Source organism: Dasypus novemcinctus, chromosome 23 (genome assembly GCF_030445035.2).
Source record: "Dasypus novemcinctus isolate mDasNov1 chromosome 23, mDasNov1.1.hap2, whole genome shotgun sequence".
NCBI lineage: Eukaryota > Metazoa > Chordata > Mammalia > Cingulata > Dasypodidae > Dasypus > Dasypus novemcinctus.
This window is the reverse complement of record NC_080695.1, coordinates 26,477,727-26,503,630: the sequence shown is the minus strand read 5'-3', so window position 1 is coordinate 26,503,630 and position 25,904 is coordinate 26,477,727. Positions and strand designations below refer to the sequence as shown.

Sequence of the window (25,904 nt, the reverse complement as noted above, 5' to 3'; positions counted from 1 at the left end):
CAATATTAGAAGAAAAGTTTCAGAGAAAGAAAGAGAGGCAGAATACAATGGGCAGGTATGAATGGATTTGCATGCTAATCTCAAATCTTCTATATTTGGGCATGTGTTAAAACTAAAGTCAACAAGTTTACAAAAAAATTCAACAGGGTTCTAGAAACTAAGGTGGGTTTTTTTTTTTTCATTTTTCCTTCTTTTTGAAAATTTCCTTATGGTTTTGTATCTGAATTTTCACATTTAAAATGTCTGTCAGTGTGTGATGTCTGGTGAGAGGGAGAGATGATCAAGATCCCTGAGGACAATCTTATGACATAGGGCTGAAGAGTTGATATACCCCTGAGGCAGGACAGTGAAGGTATACTGCTGGCCTTGCCAGCTGAAAGCAAACTGTTTCTGGTGGTCCTCACTAACAGTAATTGAGAAAAAAAAGCATTTACCAAATCAACAGCTGCATACCAGGCACCAGGGTACATGTTGATTTGCTCAAGCAATGATACCACACCTGGGACAGCAGATGCAATTTGAGTCGCCACCTGGTTAAATTTGTAATAATCTACTGTCATCCTCCCAGATCCATCTGTTTTCTGTACAGGCCAAATAGGAGAGCTGAATGGGGACATGGAGGAAATCATCACCCCTGCATCCTTCAAACCTTGATGGCAGCACTAATTTCTGCAATCCCTCCAGGAATCTGCTATTGCTTTTGGTTTACTATTTTGCTAGGTAGAGGCAGTTCTAGTGGCTTCCACTTCATCTTTCCAACCATAATAGCCTTCATTCCACAAGTCCAGGACCCAGTGTGGGAATTCTGCCAGTTACTGAGTATGTCTATTCCAATAATGCATTCTGGAACTGGGGAAATAACCACAGAATGCATCCGGTGACCCACTGGACCAAGTGTTAGATGAATCTGAGCGAAAATTCTATTAATCGCCTGACCTCCCTAAGCCCCTACTCTGACTGGTGAACTACAGTGATGTTTTGAGTCTCTTGGAATTATGTAATTTCTGAGTGTTTAATAATCCCTGAAACGTCTGATCATTTCCTTTTTCCCAATGCACAGTTACTCTGGTAAAAGGTCATAAATCTCCTTGAGGAAAGGTGGGAGGAAGTTTAACAGTATAAATACTGGGCAGTTTAACAGGGTCCTTTCCCAAGGAGACCTGGCCTCCTCCTAATTCAAGGGGCTCCGGGTCTGTAAACTGTCTCAAGTCTGGGAATTGATTAAGGGGCCATGATTCTTTGTGCCTGTCATTTGAGTTAAGGTTTCATTCAACCGACCCAGAACTCTTCTCTTCATACAGATCCAGAAGAAATTTAGTAGATTACCCATCTATTTCACTGCTAGGTACTTCATTACATATTAGCCAATGCCCTAAGTCTACATGACTCAGACTATTTTGAGTGCTTTTTTGAATCTGCCTTTCATTGTGGTGGCCACACCCACCTTGATTTTGACAATTAACTGCTGATACTTGACTTTTACCAGATCGACAGCCAATCATCCCATAATGTTTAAGGATTCTAATTCCATCACAGCCTTCCCTACAGTAATATCTGGACTACAGAGAAAAGCAACCACAGAGCTTTGGAGTTAGTCTTACAAATTTATTCCTCACAGTCCTGGTTAAAGGTGTGTCCTCTGGACATTCCTGGGGTGGGTGGGCAGCTCTTAAATGGTAAATCCATTCTAGCTTTCCAATCTCCCTAAGCCTTTGAATTCCCTCTTCTACTGTGCACCAGGGCAAATTGGGAATCTCAACCTTAGACATGCTAGGCCATCTTTTGGCCCATGTTTCAATCAGTCACCCAAACAAACTATTAGAGCCCTTTCTAACCCCTCAAGCTACAGCATTGAATCCAGAATTTCTGCTTAGTGAGCCCATATCAATAAATTCAGCCTGATCCAATTTTATGCTCCTTCCATCATTATCCCATACCCTTAGTATCCATTCCCACACATATTCCCCTGATTTCTGTCTATATAGCTTGGAAAACTCATGCAGTTCTTTCTGAGTATACCTTACTTCCTCATGGGTCACACTTTGTATTTCACCTTTGGGGGCTTGTTGTGATTTTAATCTAGTAATAGGTCTCAAAGACAAGAGAGGTGGTGGTGGGTAAGGAGAAGGATTAGAAATGCCTTGCAAGCTACTGACCTCCGGACATTCCCTTTTATTTTCTTCTGGTGAGATGGGATTAATCTCTTCAGGCAGGGGTTGGAAGGCAGTTTCCTCAAGGCAGACTGGAAGCTTGGCAGTGTATGCTGGAGTTTGGCTGGTACATGCCTCAGAGCAGGGAGGAGGTCCAGACTCCTTGGGGCAGGCTGGAGGCTGGGCAGAGCAGGCTTCAGATTGGTTGGTACCCACCTCAGGGCTGGAAGTTGTTTCAGACTCCCTGGGGCAAGCTGGAGGCTGGATGATACAAGATTGAGAAGTTGTGGTCTGGGCAGGGCTGGCGATGGCAGGCTTATCTGGAAAAGTCTCAGCAGAATACAGGGTTCCAATGTCTCCATCAATATCATCATCACGCCATATGTCTCCATCCCTGTTCTCTGGATTCCACTCTTTTCCAATAATGCCTTCACTTTAACTGCAGAAACCCTGTGGGGTTGAGATTTTAGTTTCCTTTGTAACTCCACTACTCATACAATGAGAGTCTGAGTTTGGTTCTCAGATATTTTGAGCCTGTGGCTACAGGAGACAAGATTTTGTTTCAGAGCACACATAGAAATTTTTGCTTCATCAATTCAGTGTTTAAGTTTCAAATTTGAAGCCTTTAACTCATCTCTTTCTTTTGTAACAGTATCCAGAGTACCTAGGAAGAGGCAGCCAACATCATTCTATCATTTGATTCCACAAAATTCTGTTAAGGTGTTGAAAACACTGTCACCCAGATCCTTGCTTCTTACAAGCATAGAAGTAGGGGAATCCAGTGATGCTATTTTGCTTATCTCAACTGCCAGCTCTTGCGTGGACTGTTAGTAGCCTCTTTGTTATTGGAAAGGGAGTCTTCAGTACCCTTGAGTGCAAGTAGTGTAGAGAGACAATTGCAAAACACCCAGAACCACCTCAGAAACCCCATGTTTAAGACTCTTCCTTAAGAACCACTCCCAGTACCAACCTGTATTAGTCAGGGTTCTCTAGGGAAACAGAATCAACAAGAGATATCTGTCAGTAGTAAGAGATTTCTCAGAGTCTCTCACGCAGCTGTGGGGATGCATACATCCAGGTTCTGCAGGAAAGCTGTAACCAGGAGCTCAGATGAAAGTCCAATGAAGGTTCTTAATGAGTTCTGGGAGATGTTGGCTGCCCAAAGATGGGCTGGAAAATTCTCTTTCAACGCTGGAATCACTTCCCCTTTTAAGGCATTCAACTGATTGGGTTAACCATCACTCATTGCTGATGGCAATCTCCCTGACTGATGTAATTATAACCAGCTATCTACAATTTACCACTGCAGTAAAGTCAATGGCAACTAAAGTCAATAAATGCCTTTGCATTACAGTTAGGCCAGTGCTTGCCTGACAAAACAACTGGGCACAATTACCTGGCCGAGTTGACACAATAGCCTAACCATCATAATTTGGGTCTATAGTTTTCTCTTCTTGTCCTGTGTTTCTCTCATTTTAGTATTAAGGCAATTCTGGGTTGGGAATTAATCCTTCCTCTTCAATCTTTCTTGGAAAAATATTCATAGTATTGGTATTATTTATCCCTTAAATATTCAGTAGAATTCACCAGAAAAGCCATCTCAGCCTAGAGCCCTTTTTGTGGGAAGATTTCTACATTATTACAATTCCTTTAATATTTATAGGTCAAATCACATTATCTATTTATTCTTCAGTGACTTGGGGTCATTTGTGACTTTCTAGGAACTTGTCTATTTTATCTAAGCTGTCAAATCTATTAAATAAAGTAGTTTTTAATATTCCATTATTATCCTTTTCAATAACCATAGTTGTTAGGGATTACACATATCTCATTCCAATAATGGTAATTAGTATACTCTTTCTTATTTTCCTGATATCTATGACTAGAGGTTTTTGAGTTTTATTGTTCTGATAATTCTCTATTTCTTTTATGTTTGTGATCGCATTGTTTTCCACTGCAATCTATATTATTTTCTTTTTTCTGCTTACTTTGGATTAGATTTGCTCTTACTTTTCTAGTTTCTTGATGTCAAAGCTAAATCCATTGTTTTGAGGTTATTTTATTTCCTGTTATAGATACTGGGTGCTTTAAATCTTCCCCTAAATACTGCTTTAGTGGCATGCTACAAGTTCAGATGTTGTGTTTTCATTTTCATCCAGTTCAAAATGTTATCATTTCCCTTTTGATTTTTTCTTTAATCCATGGTTTTTTGGAAATGTGTTATTATTTTCCAAGTTTTCTAGGAACTCTCTATTATTGATTTCTAATCTAATTCCATTATGGTCCTTCCGAATTTATTGAGGTTTGTTTTATGGCCCACAATAGGGTCAATTTTGATTATTGTTCCAGATGCACTTGAGAATCTTTGTTCTGCTATTTTTGCATGCAGTGTTCTATAAAGATCACTCAAGTCAAGTTGGTGAATAGTTGTGATGGTTAGGCCATTGTGTCAACTAGGTCAGGTAATTGTGCCCAGTTGTTTGGTCAAGCAAGCACTGGGCTACCTGTAATACAAGGGCATTTATGGACTTTAGTCACCATTGATTTTACTGCAGTGGTAAATCATAGATAGCTGGTTATAATTACAGCACTCAGGGCGATTGCCAGGAGGAATGAATGATGCTTAACCCAATCAGCTGAATCCCTTAAAAGGGGAAGTAATTCCAGCATTGAGAGAGAATTTCCCAGCTCATCTAGGACAGCCAACATCTCCCAGAACTCGTCAGGAAGCTTCATTGGACTTTCATCGGAGCTCCTGGTTACAGACTGCCTGCCGAAACTGGACTTGTGTCTCCCCACAGCTGCGTGAGAGACTCTGAGAAATCTCTTACTACTGACAGATATCCCTTGCTGATTCTGTTTCCCTAGAGAACCCTGACTAAAGCAATAGTGTAGCTCAAGTCTTGGCTGCTTTTGTATCAATTACTAAGAGAGGATATTGAAATTGCTGACTTTAACTGTGTGTTTATTGCTCCTTGCATTTCTATTCATTTTTACTCTTGAGTTTTGAAGCTCTCTTAGTTAAGTGCATACATGCAGTTTAGACTAGTTGCAGTCTCTTGATTAATTGACATTTTTTATTAAATGACTTTATCTCTGTCAATATTCTTTGTCCTGAAATTTCCTTTGTCTGATACTAGTATAAACACTCTGGCTTTCTTTTGACTAGTGTTACCGTGGTATGTCTATTTCTACCCTTTTATTTTTAACTTTTATGTGTCATCTTTAAAGTGAAGTTCTTCTTGGCCATATAATCGGGTCTTGATTTTTATCCAATTGTATCTTCCCTGTCATTTATTTAATGTCTTTAGACTATGAATATTGATGTGAGTATTGACATGTTTGTGATGAAATTTATTGCCATTTTTCTCCTCTGTTCTTTGTTGTTTTTTTTTCACGTTTTCTGCCTTCTTTTGGATAAATGTTTAAAGTGTTTTTTAATCCTATATCATCTTCTTACGTGAGTTATTAGCTATGACTTATTGTTTTATAATTTTAGTTGTTCGTAGTATAAATTTACTTAAAGATTTATTTATTTTCTTCCTCCCTCCTAATTGTCTGTTCTCTTTGTCCATTTGCTGTGCTTTTTTCTGTGTCTTCTTTTCTCCTCTTTAGGAGGCATGGGGAACTGAAAATGGGACCTTCTGGAGTGGAAAAGAGGTGTTCAATCCCTTGCACCACCTCAGCTACCTAGTCTTCTGTGCCTCTTATTGTCTCTCCTCTGTGTCTCTTTTTGTTGGGTCATCTTGCTGTTCTAGCTGTTCACTTGGGTCACCTTGCCACATGGGCCAGCACTCCTGCATTCTGCTTGGGCCAGCTCACCATACAGGATAGACTGCATTCACCAAGAGGTACTAGGAATAGAACCCAGGACCTACTACATGGTAGATGGGAACCCAATCACTTGAGCCACATTCACTTCCGTGTAGTATACATTTTTAGCTTATCATTGTTGGTAGAGGCATTATACCACTTAATGTATGGTATGAGTACCTAAATATAGCATATTTCTACTTTCCCCCACTCACCCTTTATGCTATTATTCTTAAACACTTTAAATTTACATGTTATAAGACCCACTATACCTTCTAATTTGTTAAAATAATCATCTTTAGAAGAAAATTTAAAGAAAAAAGTACCTTATATATGTACTCATGTATAAACCATTTCTAATGCTGTTGATTCTTTTTTATTTTCTTAGATTTCTCACTGGCATCATGTTCCTTCTGACTAATGGAAACCTTTTAATGTTTCTTGCACTGCGGATCTGCTGGTGATGCATTTTTCAACTCTTTTATGTCTAAGTACTTATTTATTTTGCCATCATTTTTTATTCATTTGAAAAGACTTTGAGGTGATTTTTATATATTTCTGAATTCCATTTGCTAATGTTTTATTGAATGTAATTTTTTCAACTTTTTAAATTGAAATACATCACTCATTCATAAACATACATAAATGATAAATGTATAATAGTTGTGAACTTACAAAACAAACATGTAACATCAAACAAAGATATATAACATCTCACCCTACCACCAATAACTTGCATTGTTTTTAAACCTTTTTAACTAATGATTAAAGAACATTGTCAAAATATTACTACTAAACAAAATACTTTTCCCCTAACCAACCCAATTATTATTATCTTTATATCATTTATATATGAACATACATAAACAATTAAGTGTATAATATAAGTTGTGAACTTACAAAGGAAACATGCATAACGTCATACAGGGGTCCCATATATCAACCCTCCACTAACACCTTGTATTGTTATGAGATGTTTGTTGCAAACTATGAAAGAACACTGTCAAAATCTTACTACTAATCATAGTTCTTGTCTTACATTTGGTATGCTTTCCCCCCAACCCACCCTATTATTATTTTTTAAATATATTTTTTATGACAGAAGTTGTAAACTTGTAAAACAATCATGCACATGTGCACAATTCCCAAACAACACCCCTCCATCAACACACAATGTTGTATGTGATTTGCTGCAGATAAATAATATCATTTGATTGTTACCAAGTTCATATTGTACATTTGGCTCACATTTTCCATACTGCCTCTGTATCGACACAGTAGGTATTTTGTATAGATGCAAGAATACTATATTATTACTACTAAGTATGGTCCATAGGTCACTCCAGCTGTACTTTTCCCATGCTTCTCCACATTCCCAACACCCTGCAGTAGTGATATACATTTGCTCTAGCTAACAAAGGACATTCTTGCATCTGTACCATCAACCACAATTCTCACCCACCTCTTGGTTTACTGTGCCATCCAGTTCCTAGGTTATTCTCAAACATTCTGTCAATTGGCATTTATATAACTAGACTACCACTTTCAGTCAGATCCCCATTTATAAATTAGCTGTTACCTACTGTGTGTTACCATCCACTCTATACATTTCCACACTTTTGCAGTAAAGCTAATTAAAACTTCTACATACATTAAACATCAGTAGTCCACTCAGTCTTTCTCTTATCTCCTTTAAGAATCCACCACCTACCACCAAGTCTTGAAGATATTTTCCAATAATTTCTACTAGAAGTTTCATGGTTCTTGCTTTTATTTTTAGTTTTTTGATCCAATTTGAGTTAATTTTTGGATAAGGTGTGAGATAGGGGTCCTCTTTCCTTCTTTCAACTATAGATGTCCAATTCTTTCATTTGTTGAATTTGTTGAATGGATTGTTCTACCCAAGCTGTGTGAGTTTGACAGGCTAGTCAAAAATCACTTGACCATACCTGTGAAGATCTGTTTCTGAACCATAAATTTGGTTTCATTGGTCTACTGTGTCTGTCTGTAGGCCAGTACCATCCTGCTTTTACCACTATAGGTAGGTATAATGATTTAAACTCTGGAGATGACAGTTCATTTTTCCTTTTTATGATGCTTCTGGCTATTCAAGACTCATTACCCTTCAAAATAAATTTAATGATTGTATTTTTTCAATTTTTTCCTTAATGCTGGTGGAATTTTTATCGGGATTGCATTAAATTTGTATATCAATTTGAGTAGAACTGACATCTCAGTGATATTTAGTCTTCCAATCTATGAGCATGGAATGTTCTTCCAGTTATTTAGGGCTTTTTTTATTTGTTTTAACATTGAGTTTCAGTTTTCTGAATCCAAGTGCTTTACATCATTGGTTAAGTTTATTCCTATTTGAGCTTTTTCTGTCATATTTTATTTTCACCACTCTTTTGACACTTTTAGTTACTTTTATTGATATAATCTTTATTTCTAGACTCTCTTCCAGACCTCTCTCCTGTCTTTTCTTTTTAGGCTCTAGCACACCCTTTAGTATTTCCTGAAATTCTGGTCTCTTGCTTAGAAATTCTCTCAGTTTCTGTTTATCTCTAAATATTCTAATTTCACCCTTGTTTTTGAAACACAGTCTTGCTGAATATAAGATTCCTGACTGGAAGTTTTTTTCTTGTGTTATCTTAAATGTATCAGACCACTGTCTACTTGTCTCCGTGGTTTCTGGTGAGAAATCAGCATTTAATCTTATTGGCTATCCCTTATATGTTATGCATTGCTTTTTTCTTGCTGCTCTCAGAATTCTCTCTTTGTCTTTGGTCTTTGACATTCTGATGAGTATGTGTCTTGGAGTTGGTCAATTTGGATTTTTTTGGATGGGAGTACTTTGTGCTTCTTGGAGAGGGATATCTATATCCTTCAATAGGGTTGGGAAATTTTCTACCATTATTTCTTTAAATATTCCTTCTGCCCCTTTTCCCTTCTCATCTCCTGCTCGGACACCAATGACCCGTATGTTTGCATACCTTTTGCTGTCATTTAGTTCCCTGAGACCTCGTTCAATTTTTTCCATTCTTTTCTTCATCTCTTCTTTTGTATGTTCACGTTCAATCCTTTCTTCTGCCTCCTCACATCTGCTATTATATGATTCCAATGATTTTTTAATTTCATTCCCATAAGATCTATTTTTCTATATATGCTTTCAAATTCTTCTTTGAGCTCATCCAATGTCTTTTTAATATCCTTAATCTCTTTAGCCATCTCATTGAATTTATTAATGAGATTTGTTTGAATATCTATAATTAGTTGTCTGAACTCCTTTATGTCATCTGGAGGCTTATCTTGTTCCTTTAACTGGGCCATAGCTTCCTCTTTCTTGGTGTGAATTGTAATTTTTTGTTAGTGTCTTCCCATCTGGCTTTCTAGAGTATTTATTCTGGGTGCAGTTTTTCTCTTTAGTTTAGGGCTTCCTATCATTTCTCCCTTGCTGGCTGTGCAGTAGGAGCCAAGCATGTAGTTGATGCTGTAAGCTCTGGAGGCTCAAGCTGCCCTCATTGCACCAGGGACCAATGATGCTTCTTCCAACTTTCTCCTTTGCCAGGATAGGGACAAAGTCACAGTTATATGGAATAATGCACGTGCAGACCTAGACTGTAGTTGCCCAGAGAGACTGATGAAGCTTCACATCCTTTTCTCCCCTGCCTGGTGCAGGGATGGAGTTGCAGATGTGGGCAACAATCTATACAGTGCAGGTCCAAGATGACCACATTACCCTGGTAGACTTCTGATTTTCAGTCAATGCCAGCCAAAGTTCTCTGCAGTGTGTGTACAGGCTGGTGCAGGGCTCGTCAGCCTCCTCCCTGCCAGAGGCAGGGCTGAAGCCTAGGCGGGCTGCAGGCTGATCTGCGTGAAAGAAACTGGTTCCTGCCAACACTGAGAGTTTCAGTCAGCCCAACTTCCCCTCAGGCTGGGGGTGGAATCAGAATGGTGCCTACTGGCCTCTTTCTGACTTGGGGTGGTTCTCACTCCAGATGATCTCAGGGTTATCTCTTAGCCAGCCAAGTCTCCCAATCTGTAGCCAAAATCAGCAGCCAACTGTCTCCTCCCCTGTTTCTGGGAAATGGAGCTTCCAATTCCTGTCACTGAGCAGCTCCTGGGGTGGCTGATGACACCAGGGTAGTATGAACTCTGGGCTCCATGGCTTGGCTGGTAATTTTCTGGAGAGGCTGGTGCAGGAGCCTGCAGCTTCCTCCCTGCTGGAGGTGGCACTGGGGCCTAGGCAAGACCTGCAATATGAACTGGATGGGAAGAAGCTGGTCTCCACCAGCACTGGGATTTTCAGTCCGCTCTGCTTCAACCTTGTGCCAGGTGCAGAGTTAAGATGGCAGCTCCCAGCCTCTTTCTGATCTGGACAGGTTCAAGCCTTAGCTGTTCTCAGGATCATACTGTAGCCCACTGAGTTTCCTCATCATAGCTGAAATTGGTGCCCAACCATCTCTTCCTACCCCATTTTGGGGAAGTGGAGCTTTTGATTCCAGCCACAGAACAGCTCCTGTAGTGGCTTGTGCCTCTGATGGAGGATGGTATGGAGTGCTCTACTTACAAGACTTCTCTACAGACGGGCATCTCCTCCTTCCACTCCTTCAAGTATGTTGCAGGCTACTCTTCTGTCCTCCTGGAGCCCCCAAACAGGTGCTTCAGCTAGCTCCAGAGAGCTCTGGGTGTTTGCTAACTGCCCTGTAGCAGGAGTTGACTCTAGGAGCTCCTTACTCTGCTGCCATCTTGCCGGTTCTCTCTGAATGTTATTTTGAAAATCCTTATTAGCAAAAGGGTTTTTTAATGTTTCTGTAATGAAAACGCTGGTAATAATATTGGTATTGTTATACTGAGTTGTGTGAGCATTGTGGGATAAGGAATAAGAATGTACGTTGGTAAAATTGGCAACTAAAATTTTTAGCATAGAAGAAAAACAAATGCAGAGGATGCCCAAAGAGGTCAAGTAAAAATCCTGTAGTCCTGAATTTGATTTGAAGAATAATTATGAAGAGATGATAGACTTTTATAGTTTAAAAAAGAAGGAACATAAAATTTATGGATTCACTGACATACCCAATAGCAATCAGCACCCTGCTCTCAGATAGTGATCATTAAATATAATTTCCCACTAAAGGAAGCAGGTCTGGGAATGCCAGGCCTGGGAACTGCCCAAGATATTCCAGTTAAAGAAGCTCTCAGAGGCGTCTTTGTTGTGTCAAAAGAAGTCAGGATACCACAATAATGAAAGAAGTTGTTGATGTGGGAGTACTGGTGGGGATTGGGAGTGGGTTATATGGGAATCCCTTATATTTTTTAATGTAATACTTTGTGTGATTTATCTATCTTAAAAAAGATAATAATAATAATAAAAAGAAGTCAGGAGCAAACTAGAGCCTCTTACTGATGCTAAAATTTTAGTATCAATAACAATAATTTTAGTGGGCTGAAACAAATCAAGTTATAAAATTCATGCATATATAATGATACTTAAAAAGAAAACTCTATCAGTATAGGAGGATGCTAAGGCGCCAACTCATTATTTTTCATTATTTTGAAAACCCCCTAAATAAAGTGAAAGAATCAAACATAGTGACCTCCAACAATATATGCATGCACATTTAAGAATCTAAATCCATGAGAAGTTTTTTAGTTGAAAATTCCCCATATGAATTTGTTATGTGCCTTGGTTTATACACTTTTCCAAGTTGGACTATTATGTTTCTGCATGTGCATGTGTGTGTGTGTTGGTCATATTTTTTTCTTTTCTTTTTTTATACACCTTCTAACAGTAAAAGAGATAATAGTTTCTCATCAATTGTCCACTTTATTTTCTTAAATTAAAATGTTAGTTTCTCAGCAGTTCTCATTAAACTTTCCAGTTCTAGTTCCTTTATCTTGAAAAAAAAATAGACAAAGAAAACACACTGTACATATTGTAAAAGTCAAACAATATAAGGTTTACACTGAAAAACAGGAATCCTCCTTTCCCACCTCTCTAAACCCCATTTTTAACTGCCATTTGCCTTCCTACTTCTAAATGGCATTCTTTAAAGGTTGCAATTAGTTGATATTTCTATTTTAAGTTATTTTCTACTACAGTGAAAGATAAGAGTCTTTCACTCCACCTCTTTCACTCTACCTCTCTCCTACCCATGAATTTACCTCCCCTATTCTTCCAAAAGACATATACTCATTTTTATTAAATAATGTGCACTTACATGATCATGCCTATACAAAGAGTATGCACCAGTAAACTGCGTGGTATACTTGGGTTACGTTTTCAAAGGAAGCAATGTTTTCTCTAGTGTTGAAAATTGCCTCTTTTTTTGTTTACTTCGTTTTCAATGTGTTACTAGATAGCTGGGAATTTCTCTGCTCCAGTTGTAAAACTCCTCTGATTAGGTCACAGTAAGTAGCTCCCTTGTTTTTTTGGGGATATCCCTCCTGGGGCTCTGACCTACTGCTCCCAGCTTCACTGGGTGAACTCTTGGACAGCTGCACCGCTGCTATCCCTGGAAGTCCCTTCCTATCATGCTATGGAGTCCCCTCTTCCCTAGAAGCCACAGCTTTTACTTTCTTATTTACTCCCTCATTTTTTTCTGGGCTTCCTGAGAGAGAAGAGTTCATGGAAAGCAAATGTTTTTGACCTTGTATCTCTGATAACATCTCTGTTATACCCCATATTTGATAATGTTGGTGGTTATGGCTTTTTAGGTAGGAAATTATTAACTGTCAAAAACTTGAAGGTGCCCTGCATTGTCTTTTCTCTCCTAGTTTCAGTTTTTGCTCCCTGTTTATTTTGGTGGCTCATTCACATTTTTTCAAATGTCTGGTGAACCTTAGCTGTCTGCATTAAAAGCAAGGGATAAAACTCTGTTTTTGGTGTTTTGTCTTTCATCACTGTAATAGGTGTTGCCCTGTAAGTACAGGGGCAAGGCAATTTCTTTCATTTCTTCCTCAGTGTCTACATCTTTTTTTTTCCTAATTTTTTATTTTGTCTCCAAAAAGTTTAAGATCACAGTAAAGTCACATATACAATATAGGAAACTCTCATATACCCAACATTAAGCCCTTTTTCCCCTTCCCCAGCAATGATCTTTTTACATGTTCATGTTATATTTGCTGCAGCTGATGTACAGATATTAAAACATAGTAATAAAACATGGTTTCATTTTGGTTTATATTATGGTTTATATTTTAGACTGTACAATTTTCTAAATTTTTATTTACATTATGGTTTACATTTTAGTCTTTAGATTTTTATACATATTGGTGAAATTTAACAATCTTAACTCTGGAGTTCAGAAGGCCCCACTTTGGAATTTGTATTTCTGAGTGTGATGGAATTGGACTCAGATGTGACCTCTCTACACATGCCTCTTCTCTCAATTTTACTAACCTGTGGTTGGCACTGGGGTTGTTGTATACCCAGAAGACTTGAATTTCTGGACTGGCCATGTGTCAGCTAGGCCCTAAGTTTTAGCAGAGTTGCAGCTTCTACTCTCCAGTTCATTGGACTTATCCAGGTCAGCTAACAGGAAAATGAGGATGGTCAACCACCACAACAGGGAACTGAGAAAGCCTACATCTCCAAGGAGGAGAATCACATCCATCAACCATGGATCTAAGACACCTCTCAATATAGAGGTGGAGTTGACATCACCATCCCAGAGTCCACAGGATGGAGGAATAAAGTATGGATTAGAGTGGACTTACTGTAGAACTAGTGTGGCTAGTAATGGATGATACTGTAGCACTGATGTCAAGAAAGGGACCATGGTAGTTGCTGAGGGAAGAAGAGATGTGATGTGGGGGCATTTTGGGACTTGGAGTTGTCCTAAATGATATTGCCAGGACAGATGCTAAACATTATATATCTTGCCATAACCCACTGAATGTACTGGGGAAGAGTGTAAACTACAATGTAAACTATAATCCATGCGGTGCAGCAGTGCTCCAAGATGTATTCACCAAATGCAGTGGATAAGCCACAATGATGGAGGAGGTTGTTGATGTGGGAGGAGTGTGGGGTGTGGGGTATATGAGAACCTCTTATATTTTTTAATGTAACATTTTTTGTGATCTATGTATCTTAAAAAATACAATAAAAATGCTCATAAAAATAAATTTTTAAAAAGCATGGCATTAAAAAGACAAAGAACAGATGCAGCTCAAGCCATTGAGTGTCTGCTTCCCACATAGGAGGTTTGGGCCTCAATCCCTTGCCCCAGGAAAAAAAAAGGCTAACTACAAACAGCCTTATCAACTGGTGAACTTAACTTACTGGCACTGAGTGACCCTGGATCTCTTTTCTTAAGGTTGTCAGTTTCCTGAGACAGGAAGCTCCCTGTCTCCCATGAGGAGTTGGGAGCTGGTAATAATGGAGGATGGAAAGGGCTGAATGCCCATTTGATATGGGGGACCTTGTAAATATCACATGCTAAGTCCATTGGCACGTAATATTTAGCTGCTCAAGTACAGACTCCTAAGAAGTAAATGAACCCAGTTGATATGTTTTAAGAAGTAAAGTGGAGAGGGAGAGAGAAAATTTGAAAGGGAGTGAGTGGTACACAAGGGGAGAAATGAAGATACTATAGTACACATGGAGGGTAAGAAAGTTGAGGAGACTTCTGTGTTTACAGGCTTTTAAGAAAAGAATTTCAACAGAGAAAAAGTGATCTAAAAAGCAATGGGAGGCAATGATCAGAGAGTACAATGACTAACACGGGAATTCAGGGGTACTGTGTTATATGAGATAAGGTCCAAGATGTAGAGAAAGAAAGGGACATTGAATGGAGAGGAAGCCGAAAAACACAAGCACTGTGTTTATCCTGCTGGAATATGATTTGACCAAAAAAAAAAAAGAGTGAAGTACTGATAAATGCTATGTCATGGATGAACTTTGAAAACATTATGCTAAGTGAAAGAAGCTCGTCATGAAATACCACACATTAAATGACTTTATTTATGCAAAAAAAACTTTATATGAACATTTAAGTAGCTATGATACGCTGACACCACTGGGGGTTCTCTCCAAATCTCAAACTCGTTGTCCTGTAAAGTGAAAAGGTTTTGTTTCTTTTGATCTGATCATATTTTTTCCTATATACTTTTTCTCTTTCATATTTCTGAGCCTCCTAATGATATTTTCACATGTGCCCACATGTGTGTGTCTCTGTGTAATGAAAACAAACTTATCTTCAGATGTCAGATAGAGATCTCTGAATTTAATAAACTGTATACACATCCTACAATTATTCTTTTTCTTATGGAAGCTGAATTTTAATAAAAGAGATTTTTCCTTTACCTTTTGAAAGAGTGATTGCAAATCTTTTGACCTACACTGTGTATAATTTTATTTTAGTTTAATGCAGTTCAAAGAACAGCTTTGATAATCATCTGTGTGCAAACATTCTTATTTAAACTGTGAGAAGAGAGCCCAATCTATACCAGACATTTTGTTAGATATGTTCTTTTCTTTAATGTACTTTATTTCTTCTTCTCACAATAACTTCATAAAACCAGTATCATTACTGTTTTTTAGATACAGTAATATATCCCAAAAGAAAGTCTCTCTCTTTTGTACCCCAGAGTCCTTCACTGGTGCTCCCATTACTAGTGATCACAACCTTGTGCTGTTTAATGCATATGTCTTTTTGACAGGAAATCTTCAGCTCTTGATGTTAGGGGCAGGGCATATCCTTTTCTGAGCAGGACACCTAGAAGGTGTTCAACACACATCCCCAGAACTGACATTTCTGGCTTCCTATACACAGCATCTTTCTTTGTCTACAAGAGACACCTGCTGCCTGGCTCTGTGGGGGGAGATATTGCAGCCCAGTGTGTGTCTTAAGAAACTTGAAGAAAGTCACAGTGTCCTCGGCCAGGTTTACCTCGCATTGCAAAGCTCTGTAGAACTACCTGTGACATTTTGTAGAAAGAAGGGATGAGAGAAAGGAAGAGTCCAATTTACCTGTCAGTTCGTGCTGTTCTGATCATCTTACCAACTGGTGGAGGTGGAGGCAGCAGGTCAGACCCGAGAGACCACCAGGAAGGCAGAGATGGCCCAGATGGCGGCATCGCTGACAGAGGGCCTCCCATGGGGTAGTGCATGAGGGGCGATCCTGGGAACAAGGGGGATCCTCTTGCATCCATATTGGTCTGCAGGTAAAGTTTTGAAATATTTTCAGGTCACAGACAAAATCACCATCTCTGCCTAAAGCCAAAACCCAAAGGAGCAGGTGTCAGCACCTGGCACATCCCCTCCACCAGGTTTCCAAAGAGCAGCATCAGTGCCTGAAACTGTACTCCTCCCTCTCGGTCCCAATGACAGCCGAGGGGAGTGGGCTGATCCCACCACATGCATCACTGCCTGTGTCTGCAGAGGCAGGAAGTGGCAAGGGGCCTGCGTGGAGGATGAATATAATCCCCAACTAATTAAAAAAATAAAAAACATATTCCAGACAGACTTCATTTTCAGAACCTTCCCAGTCCTGCCTTCACCATCACCACAGTAGATGGTTATTTACAAATGATGAATGTAGAATGAAGGGAAATGAAAACTCCAGGCTCTGCATATGGGATTTAGATACTCTTTAGGGCCCTTTCACAATCTTATCAAGTCATGTCTCTGATTCTCAGGACTCGTCAAGTTAAGATGACCACGCTCTGTAAATTTGAGGGAACAGAAGTTCTGAGAGGAATTAGATCATTTGCCCAGGGCCCCCCACGCTGCTGCAAGCCCCTGTTCGTACACCCTCTGCTAGCCTCCCTGACAAAAGCTTCCCTGACAAAAGGGTCATCTACTTTCTGAAGGTTTGCCTGTGGGCACAAAGTTCTCAGAGAGATGTGGAGTCCTGGAGTATTGGGAATGTATTTACTGACAAAAACAATTTTACATATGGAAGTTATCTATGCAGAGCTAACTCAATTGGGAAAGTGCCTGGTTTAAAAAAAGAGAGAGAGATTTAAAGTATCACAGAAAACACAAAAAGAAGTGAGGCCAGAAAATGGGGTTAGAATAAAAGAGAAAGTTTTGTATTGAACAGCTGAAAATGAAAGTAACATTTACCTTGCCCTCTGCCACAGCCTCAGGAATGCGCTTCCGGAGTTGCAGTTCATTAAGGGAGCTGCACCAAGTCCTGGATCTGATAAAGGCCAAGAATTGATGAGGTTTATTCTGACCTATGTCTTCTGTGAGGAAGGATAACAAACTCTCCGCCTCCTTCCTCCACCATCTCAAACTCCTTAACCCACTCAGTCCCTCATCAGAGGCAGAGGGTTTCCCAGACACCCCAAATGAATGCTGAGGACAAGGGGAAGTCCATCCCCTGAGCTCCACAAAGCTCTGGTTGTAGGTTCAGGTGGCTTCTTAACAAACCAGCTGCTTCTTCTGGGCAGTCCAGGGCTCCACTCTGGCAGGAACTCAGCACTAAAACCAGGATCTCCCAATATATAAAGGGAATTCACTTAGAGTTTAAGCACACATAAAAAATTAAAATAAGGGAAGTGGACTTGGCCCAGTGGTTAGGGAGTCCGCCTACCACATGGGAGGTCCGTGGTTCAAACCCCAGGCCTCCTTGACTCGTGTGGAGCTGGCCCATGCGCAGTGCTGATGCGCACAAGGAGTGCCGTGCCATGCAGGGGTGTCCTCATGTAGGGTAGCCCCATGCGCAAGGAGTGCACCCCATAAGGAAAGCCACCCAGGGCGAAAGAAAAGTGCAGCCTGCCCAGGAATGGCACCGCCCACACGGAGAACTGACGCGGCAAGATGACGCAGCAAAAAGAGACACAGAATCCCATGCCGCTGACAACCACAGAAGCGGACAAAGAAGAAGATGCAGCAAATAGACACAGAGAACAGACATGGGGAAGGGAAAAGGGAGAGAAATAAATAAATAAGTCTTTAAAAATAAATAAAGTGAAATACTGAGCAAGAGATGATGATTTTTTTAAAAAATTAAAATAACTGCCTTGGATAGGAAAACTGTCAACAAACCCAAGACACTGGTCCTCTTCTTCAGGTTTTATTTTTTCATATATATTTTTTCTTTTTTTTTAATTTATTTTTTGTCTTTATTTTTTAATGTTACATTAAAAAAATATGAGGTCCCATATACCCCCCATCCCCCTCACCTTACTCCTCCCCCCATAAAAACAACCTCCTCCATCATCATGAGACATTCATTGCACTTGGTGAGTACATCTCTGAGCACCACTGCACCTCATGGTCAATGGTCCCCATCATAGCCCATACTCTCCCACAGTCCACCCAGTGGGCCATGGGAGGACACACAATGTCCAGTAACTGTCCCTGCATCAATACCCAGGACAACTCCAACCCCCAAAAATGCCCACACATCACATCTCTTCCTCCCACTCCCTGCCCCCAGCAGCCACCATGGCCACTTTCTCCACACCAATGCCACATTTTCTTCGATTACTAATCACAATAGTTCATGAATAGAATATCATTAAGTCCACTCTGATCCATACTGTATTCCTCCATCCTGTGGACCCTGGAATGGTTGTGTCCACTCCACATCTATATCAAGAGGGGGCGTAGATTCCACATGGATGCTGGATGCAATTCTCCTGCTTTCAGTTGCAGGCACTCTTGGCTCCCTGGTGTGGTGGTTGACCTTCTTCACCTCCATGTTAGCTGAGTGGGGTAAGTCCAATAAACCACAGTGTAGGAGTTGCTAGTTTGTTGAGGCTCAGGGCCTGGCTATCACATGGTCAGTCCAGAGATTCAGGTCTCCTGGGTATACACTAAACCCCAGCACCAACTACAGATCCAGTGAAAGTAACAGGAGAGGCTTGTGGACAAAGATCACATCTGAGTCCAGCTCCATCACACAGAAACACAAACTCCAAAGTAGGGCCAACTAACATGGCACTGAACTCCATCTGCCATGACCATAGAACCTGTGGGTCTCTGTAGCCTTCAGAAGAACCAATACCTGGGGTTGTATCAACTTTATCTGTCTCTGGGACTCTGCTCAGGTGTGCATAAGGGCAACCCCTCTGATAACATTCTGGCTTTTTTTGGAGACTCATAGCCATATAAACTCATTTGTCCTTTCCATTTCCCCCTTTGATTCAGGTCAAAAAGCATCTTTAACTCCTGGTATTATATGTAGATTGAAATATTCTGCTGGTCTGAGTTGACCCTTTTATTCAAGGTCATTTTCTAGTTACATCATCAGCTGGTACTTGGTAGTAATCCCTCGGCACCAGGGAGGCTCATCCCTGGGAGCCATGTCCCACACTGGGGGGAAGGCAACACATTTACAGGCTGAGTTTGGCTTTGAGACTGGCCACATTTGAGCAACATGGAGGTTCTCAGGAGGTAACTCTTAGGCACCCTGCAGCTGTAGGCCTTGTTTTTATTTCAGGTGCACAGGCTTACAAGCATAATCATTAGTATCAAGGGCTCATTGTTGGACCTTCCTTCTTTTTTGGTCTTTGCCATTGGACTTGGGGGATTGTTGCTCTTCCTTTAGGGACTGTGATGGAGCTTCCCTGGCTAGGAACTCAGCACTCCCTCAGTTGTTGTTTTCAATTGTAACCACTATGAAAATATCCAAACATTTATATACCCTGGATATATGCCCTGGAGAACTCCCTGCCAACCCTGTGTCCCCTGTCCATAACATCCCACACCAGTATTCCTCCCCTGCCATTGTTGAAGCTCTCTGTGATCCAAAACTTCTTGAAAAATGAAGCCGAATATATTGTCAGGTTCCATTAATAGTAAAATGGAATATAGTAGATTTTTAAAATTCTTTCAGTCTATATAAAATCTGACTTCCATATCTGACCAGGAAACACATAAATATTTATGACAAGAAATGAACTTATTGGCATGAATACATGGTAATGAGAAGAGGAAAGATCCATGGGGCATTAATAGAAATTTATAATCTTGATGACTAAAATTAGAGAAATACAATTTATGATAAACTATTGTTCTACACCATAAAAAAGTAAAACAAAAATAAAGGAACCTCCAGCAATAGTAAGCAAATGATTTTTCTCTCAAAACAGGCCTTGCAGTAGATTATCCACCAAGGGAAATTGAGAAAATTTATTCTGTAGTCAGGACAAACAGCCTGCATACTAAATTGTTGTTTGCATTAGAGTTCTCACATAAAAAGGAAAATTACACCCTTTGAACAGGTAACTTCAAGGCTGGAAGTAGATGTTAACCCAATTCCTTTTCAGGATTTCTCTTCAACTAAAAGTAAACTAGCTGAGGGCCCGAGGGCCCATTGGCGGGCAGGTTGGTGGGGCTGGCACACGAGGAGTGCAGGCCATGCGGGGCGATGGGCTGCTGCCAAGACAAGGACTTGCAGCACTCCGAGGATCAGACCAGAGAGGTCGATTCCATAGGAGTCCGAGGTTATGCATCTCAATGATCCCACGGAAACGCTACGGGTCTGAGAACACGGATCAGGGTGTCTACCTGGGTCTCTCAAAGATACAGATCTTGTCCCCTGCAACTGCTGGCAGTAGCAGCAGTGACATCGCCCCTCTGTTCCCTCCCCCAGTGGCCCTTGTCCCTCCCCCTCTTGACACCATGTCCTGCCAGGACCAGACCCAGGAGTTCCTGTCTGCTTGCAAGTCCCTGCAGAGCCATCAGAATGGAATCCAGACAAACAAGCCAGCTCTGCGTGCTGGTTGGCAGCGAAGTGAATTCACGGTCATGGCCAAGCGCATTGGGAAAGACCTCAGCAACACCTTTGCCAAGCTGGAGAAGCTGACAATCTTGGCAAAGTGCAAGTCTCTCTTTGATGATAAAGCAGTGGAAATCAAGGAGCTAACATATATCATCAAACAGGACATTAATAACCTCAACAAACAAATTGCCCAGCTTCAGGATTTCGTGAGGGCCAAGGGCACCCAGAGTAGCCAGCACCTGCAGACCCATTCCAATACCATTGTTGTCTCCTTGCAGTCTAAACTGGCCTCCATGTCCAATGACTTCAAATCAGTTTTAGAAGTGAGAACAGAGAACTTGAAGCAGCAGAGGAATCGGTGGGAGCAGTTATCCCAGGCACCTGTGCCTGCCTTACCCTTTGCCCCCAACCACCTAGGGGGTGATGCTGTGGTTTTGGGGGCAAAGAACCAGGCCTTCCTGGATGTGGCCATTGACATGATGGACTCTCGGACCAGCCAGCAGCTGCAGCTCATTGATGAGCAGGATTCTTATATCCAGAGTCGGGCAGACACCATGCAGAACATTGAGTCTACAATTGTTGAGCTGGGCTCTATCTTTCAGCAGTTGGCACACATGGTTAAAGAACAGGAGGAAACCATTCAAAGGATCGATGAGAACGTGCTGGGAGCCCAGCTGGATGTTGATGCTGCCCACTCAGAGATCCTCAAGTACTTCCAGTCAGTCACTTCCAACCAGTGGCTCATGGTCAAAATTTTCCTCATCCTCATTGTCGTATTCATCATCTTTGTGGTCTTCCTTGCCTGAATCCTCTCCACTCTAAGGCACTCTGTGGGCCTTTAGAGCCCTCCCAGGAGGGCAGGTGGCCAGTTCTGCCATTGAGCCTGTGCAGGGTGCTTGGGAGAAAGGCCCGGTTTCCCTGGAACTGCTAAGAATGGCCACTGCCCCTTGTTTCCCCAACTATGTCTTGCCTCTGGCCACCCTGCCTCCCCTCACCACCCCCAGGCCCACAAACCGGTTCTGGGTTTGAACTCTGCTGTGAAGTGACTGGAAGGGAGCAGTGGCCACTGGGGGCCAGTGGGGAGGCTACCTCCACTAGGAGTTTTTTATAAACCCTCCACAGCCTGTCCCAAAGGAAACTGTGGGAGCAAGGGGAGGTGATGTCCTTCCCACCTTCCTGAGAGTGAAGAGAGAAGAGAAACTGCCCCAGGGACCAACTTTTCCATCTGGGTTAGAACTTGACCTCTTTCTTCCTCTCACCACCACATGAGGCAGAGGGCCCTGAGCCCCTTGGCTGCCTGCACAACTCCCGACATTGGCTGCTGGTGACTCAATCTGCCAAATGCACTGCAGCCTGTTTTCTCCCAATTACAGCAAGATTGTCAGCCTCAAAAAAATTAATAAATAAATAAAAATGAAAATAACTAGACATCGGGGTGGGGGTGTCCGCTGTCCATGGAGGGTGCATGCACCACCCTGCACAGGTGAGAGGTCCAAGAGCCATTCAGGCTATAGTAAGTGCTTGGGATTGTTTCCAGGCATCACAGTGACTACCCACTAGAGGAAAAAGCACTTGAAATGGACTTTACAGTAGAAAATGAACTGCACATCCCACAAGGTTCTCCCTACCTCTCTGTGGAAGGTTCTGTGCATCAGGTCTTTTCAGAATTGGGTTAATAATCTTGCTTCCCTCTTGAAGCCTTGAGTTTGTGTATTATTTCCAACAAGCTTGAATTTAGAAAAAGAATGGACTGTGCAATACCAAAAAAAGTATCTTGTATACAATCTTTTTTTTTTTGTCTTCAAAAAATTTTTAGGCCACAGTAAAGTCACATACGGAATACAGGGAACTCTCCCATACTCAACATCGAACCCTTTTCCCTCTTCCCACCCTTCCCCGGCAATGAATTTTTTACACGTGGATGTTACATTTGCTGCAACTGATATGCAGATATTGAAACATAACTAGTTGCCATGGTTCCATTATGGTTTATATTTTACACTACACACTTTTATACATTTTTGGTGATATTTAACATGGCCTGTATCTATCATTGCAGGAACATGCTGAACACTTTCATTGCTCACCAGTTAGCCCCTCTTCCAACTATTCTACTCCTCTCTCCCCCTCCCCTTTTGGCCCACAGTGACAACCAAGCTGCATTGCTTGAAGGACAAGATTCATAAATACTTGCAACAATGCTGTGGGCTTGACACACTAGTCTGTCCTCCCCCAATGGGAGCCACCCATGCTCTTGAGAGACACACTCCCCTCTATTTGAGAACTTCAGGCCTCCCCAGGATAGGGAGATAACACATTCCTGCTTATTGTATGGGTCTCCACCCATTCATATAGCACTATGACATGATGAGCACTCATACACTCCCTAGAAGCCTGCCCCAGGTGTGCCCTGTGCCAGATGTCCCCTGTCAAATACCTTATACCAGTACCCCTTCATTATATTTTCTAAAGAGTTTTCTCAACCTTATAGTTTCAACCATATACCTGACAACCTCCCGTGTTCACTTGCTCCCCCCAACCCTCTCCCCAATTCCTTGACCCATCTCACCCATACCCCTAACCCTAGCGCCCCTCAAGCCTGCAAAGCCCGACCCTATAGTATCAGTATGTCCCCATCTTATCCCTTCACTGTACAACTACTTACCTCCACTTTATCACAGTTTTGCCTGTGTGGGTGTTGGCTCACAACCATCCTTCCCCCTGCCCCATTTCCTGTAAGCCTATCTTCCAGTCTCTAGCTCTCTAAGACAGCTTGATTTGCTTAATTCATACCAGAGACGTCGTATAGTATCTGTCCTTCAATGCCTGGCTTGCTTCACTCAACAGAAGGTCCTCAAGATTCATCCATGTTATTCCATGTGCTAACATTGTGTTAGTAAGAAAACAAGGATGTAGACACTTAGTAAGAAATGGAAGAGATTGCCTTGTCACTGTACATACAGGGCAACACCTATTACAGTGGTAAAATGCGAAATATCAAAAAAAATTTCTTTATCTATTTTTCATTTTTAATACCCCAATTTATTTTTTACTTTATTTTAGTTTTTCTAAATTATTATGTATTCTATTTCTAATCTTTAAAACTATCATTACTATTTCATTTTCCTATTAATTGAATTTGGCAATATATTAGACTTCATTGTTTAAGATGTTTTGAATTACAAAGGGGTTCAACTATGGCAGGGAAGGAGCACTGATGTGGGGTTCCATTGATGGGGGAAGCATGGTGCAAGGGAGTTCTCCAGGGCATGCATATAGGGTATATAGGTATGTTTGTATGTTCATTGAGTATTGACATAGGGGGTAGTTTCACATGTCAACTGAGGGAGCGCTGAGTTCCCATTCTGGGAAACTCTGTTGCACTCCTCAAGGAGCATCAGCAATCCCCCAATTACAAGAGCAAAGACCAGTGAAGAAGGATGGTCCAATAATGGGCCCTTGATACTGATGACTATGCTTAGGAGCTTGTGTGCTTGAAATTTCAACGAAGCCTAGAGCTGCATAGTGCCTAAGAGTTACCTCCTGAGAGCCCCATGTTGCTCAAATGTGGCCTCTCTCTAAGCTAAACTCAGCATATAAATGCATTACTTCCACCCAGCATGGGGCCTGACACTCAGGTATGAGCTTCCCTGGCACTGAGGGGTTACTACCAATCACCAGCTGGTGATGCAACTAGAAAAACACCTTGAATAAATGGGTGAAATGGTAAAGACTAATGAGTTTATATGGCTAAGACACTTCAAAATGATTCGGGAGGTCATCAGAGGGTTCGTGCTTATGCACGTCTCAGCAGAATCTCAGAGACAGTCAAAGTAGATACAACCCCAGGTAGTGGTTCTCCTGAAGGCAACTGAGACACCCAGGTCATAACAGATGGCTTTGGAGTTTGGTGCTTTGCCAGTGTTCCTGAGCATGATGGAGTTGAGCTCAGATGTGACCTCTCTATGCATGCTTGTGTCACTTTTACTGAACCTGTGGTTGAAGCTGAGGTTGGTGTATGCTCAGGAGACTTGAATCTCTGGACTGTCTATGTGCCAGTTGGGCTCTGAGCCTCAGCAGAATTGCAACAACTACACTCTGGTTCATTGGACTTACCCAGATCAGGTAACAGGGAGGTGATGATGATCAACCACCACACCAGGGAACAGAGCATCTATAGCTGCAAGCAAGAGAATTCCATCCATAAGGCATGTGGGAGCTAAGCCTCCTCTCAATATATAGGTGGAGTGGACATTGCCATCCCAGGGTCCTGAGGATGGAGGAATAAAATATGGATTACAGAGGACTTACTGGTATTCCACTATAGAATTATTATGACTCTAGCAATGGAAGAAATTTTATCACTGATGTGGAGGCAATGGCCATGGAAGTTGATGAAGGGAGGGACAGGGAAAAAAAGGTATGACATTGTGGCATTTTCAGGACTTGACGTTGTCCTGAATGATAATGCTGGGACAGAGGCAGGACATTATATATCCTGCCATAACCCACTGAATGGACTGGGAGAGAGTGTCAACTACAACATAAACTATAATCCAGCTGTCTAGCAATGCTCCAAATTGTACTCCCCAAATGCAATGAATGTACCATACTTAATGAAAGAAGTTGTCGATGTGGGAGGAGTGGGGGTGTGTGGGGAGTGGGGTATATGGGAACCTCTTATATTTTTTATTGTAACCTTTTGTGTGATTTATGTACCTTTTCTTAAAAAGATAATTAAAAATTAATTTTAATAGAAAAAAATAAGATATAGTTATCTTCTGGAAGTGGGGCTGAAAATTTGTAATGGGACAGACAGAACACTGCTACTTATTATCCTAAATCTGACTATATTTTCAGTATTTTCAGCTGATTACGTCATTTTGAGTAAAAAAAACAAAGCAGGGGGAAGCGGCTGTGGCTCAATCAGTTGGGCTCCAGTCTACCATAAGGGAGGCCCTGGCTTTGCGTCCCTGGGCCTCCTTGTGAAGGCAGGCTTTCCCACATACTACGGAGAGTCGTCGGTCTGCCAGCACCACAGAGTGCCACCCGGCACACCAGTGCTGCAGAAAGCCAACTCAGCAAGATAACACAACAAAAAAAAGGAGACAAGGAAAAACACAGAAGAGCATGAGGCAAATGGACACAGAGAGCAGACAGTAAAACAAGCTGCAAGTGGAGGGAAATAAATAAAAATAAATACAGACACAGAAGAATGCACAGTGAATGGGCACAGGAAGCAGACAGCACACAAAAA

General features: G+C 41.3%; 1 protein-coding gene and 1 pseudogene across 1 annotated transcript in view; both read left to right on the top strand.

Annotated features, from left to right (window-relative positions):
• The window catches only part of LOC131275493 (septin-14-like), a 231,533-nt gene that overhangs the window by 38,180 nt on the left and 167,449 nt on the right, over window positions 1-25,904 (top strand).
• Window positions 20,365-22,037, top strand: LOC101428549 (syntaxin-5 pseudogene; annotated as a pseudogene).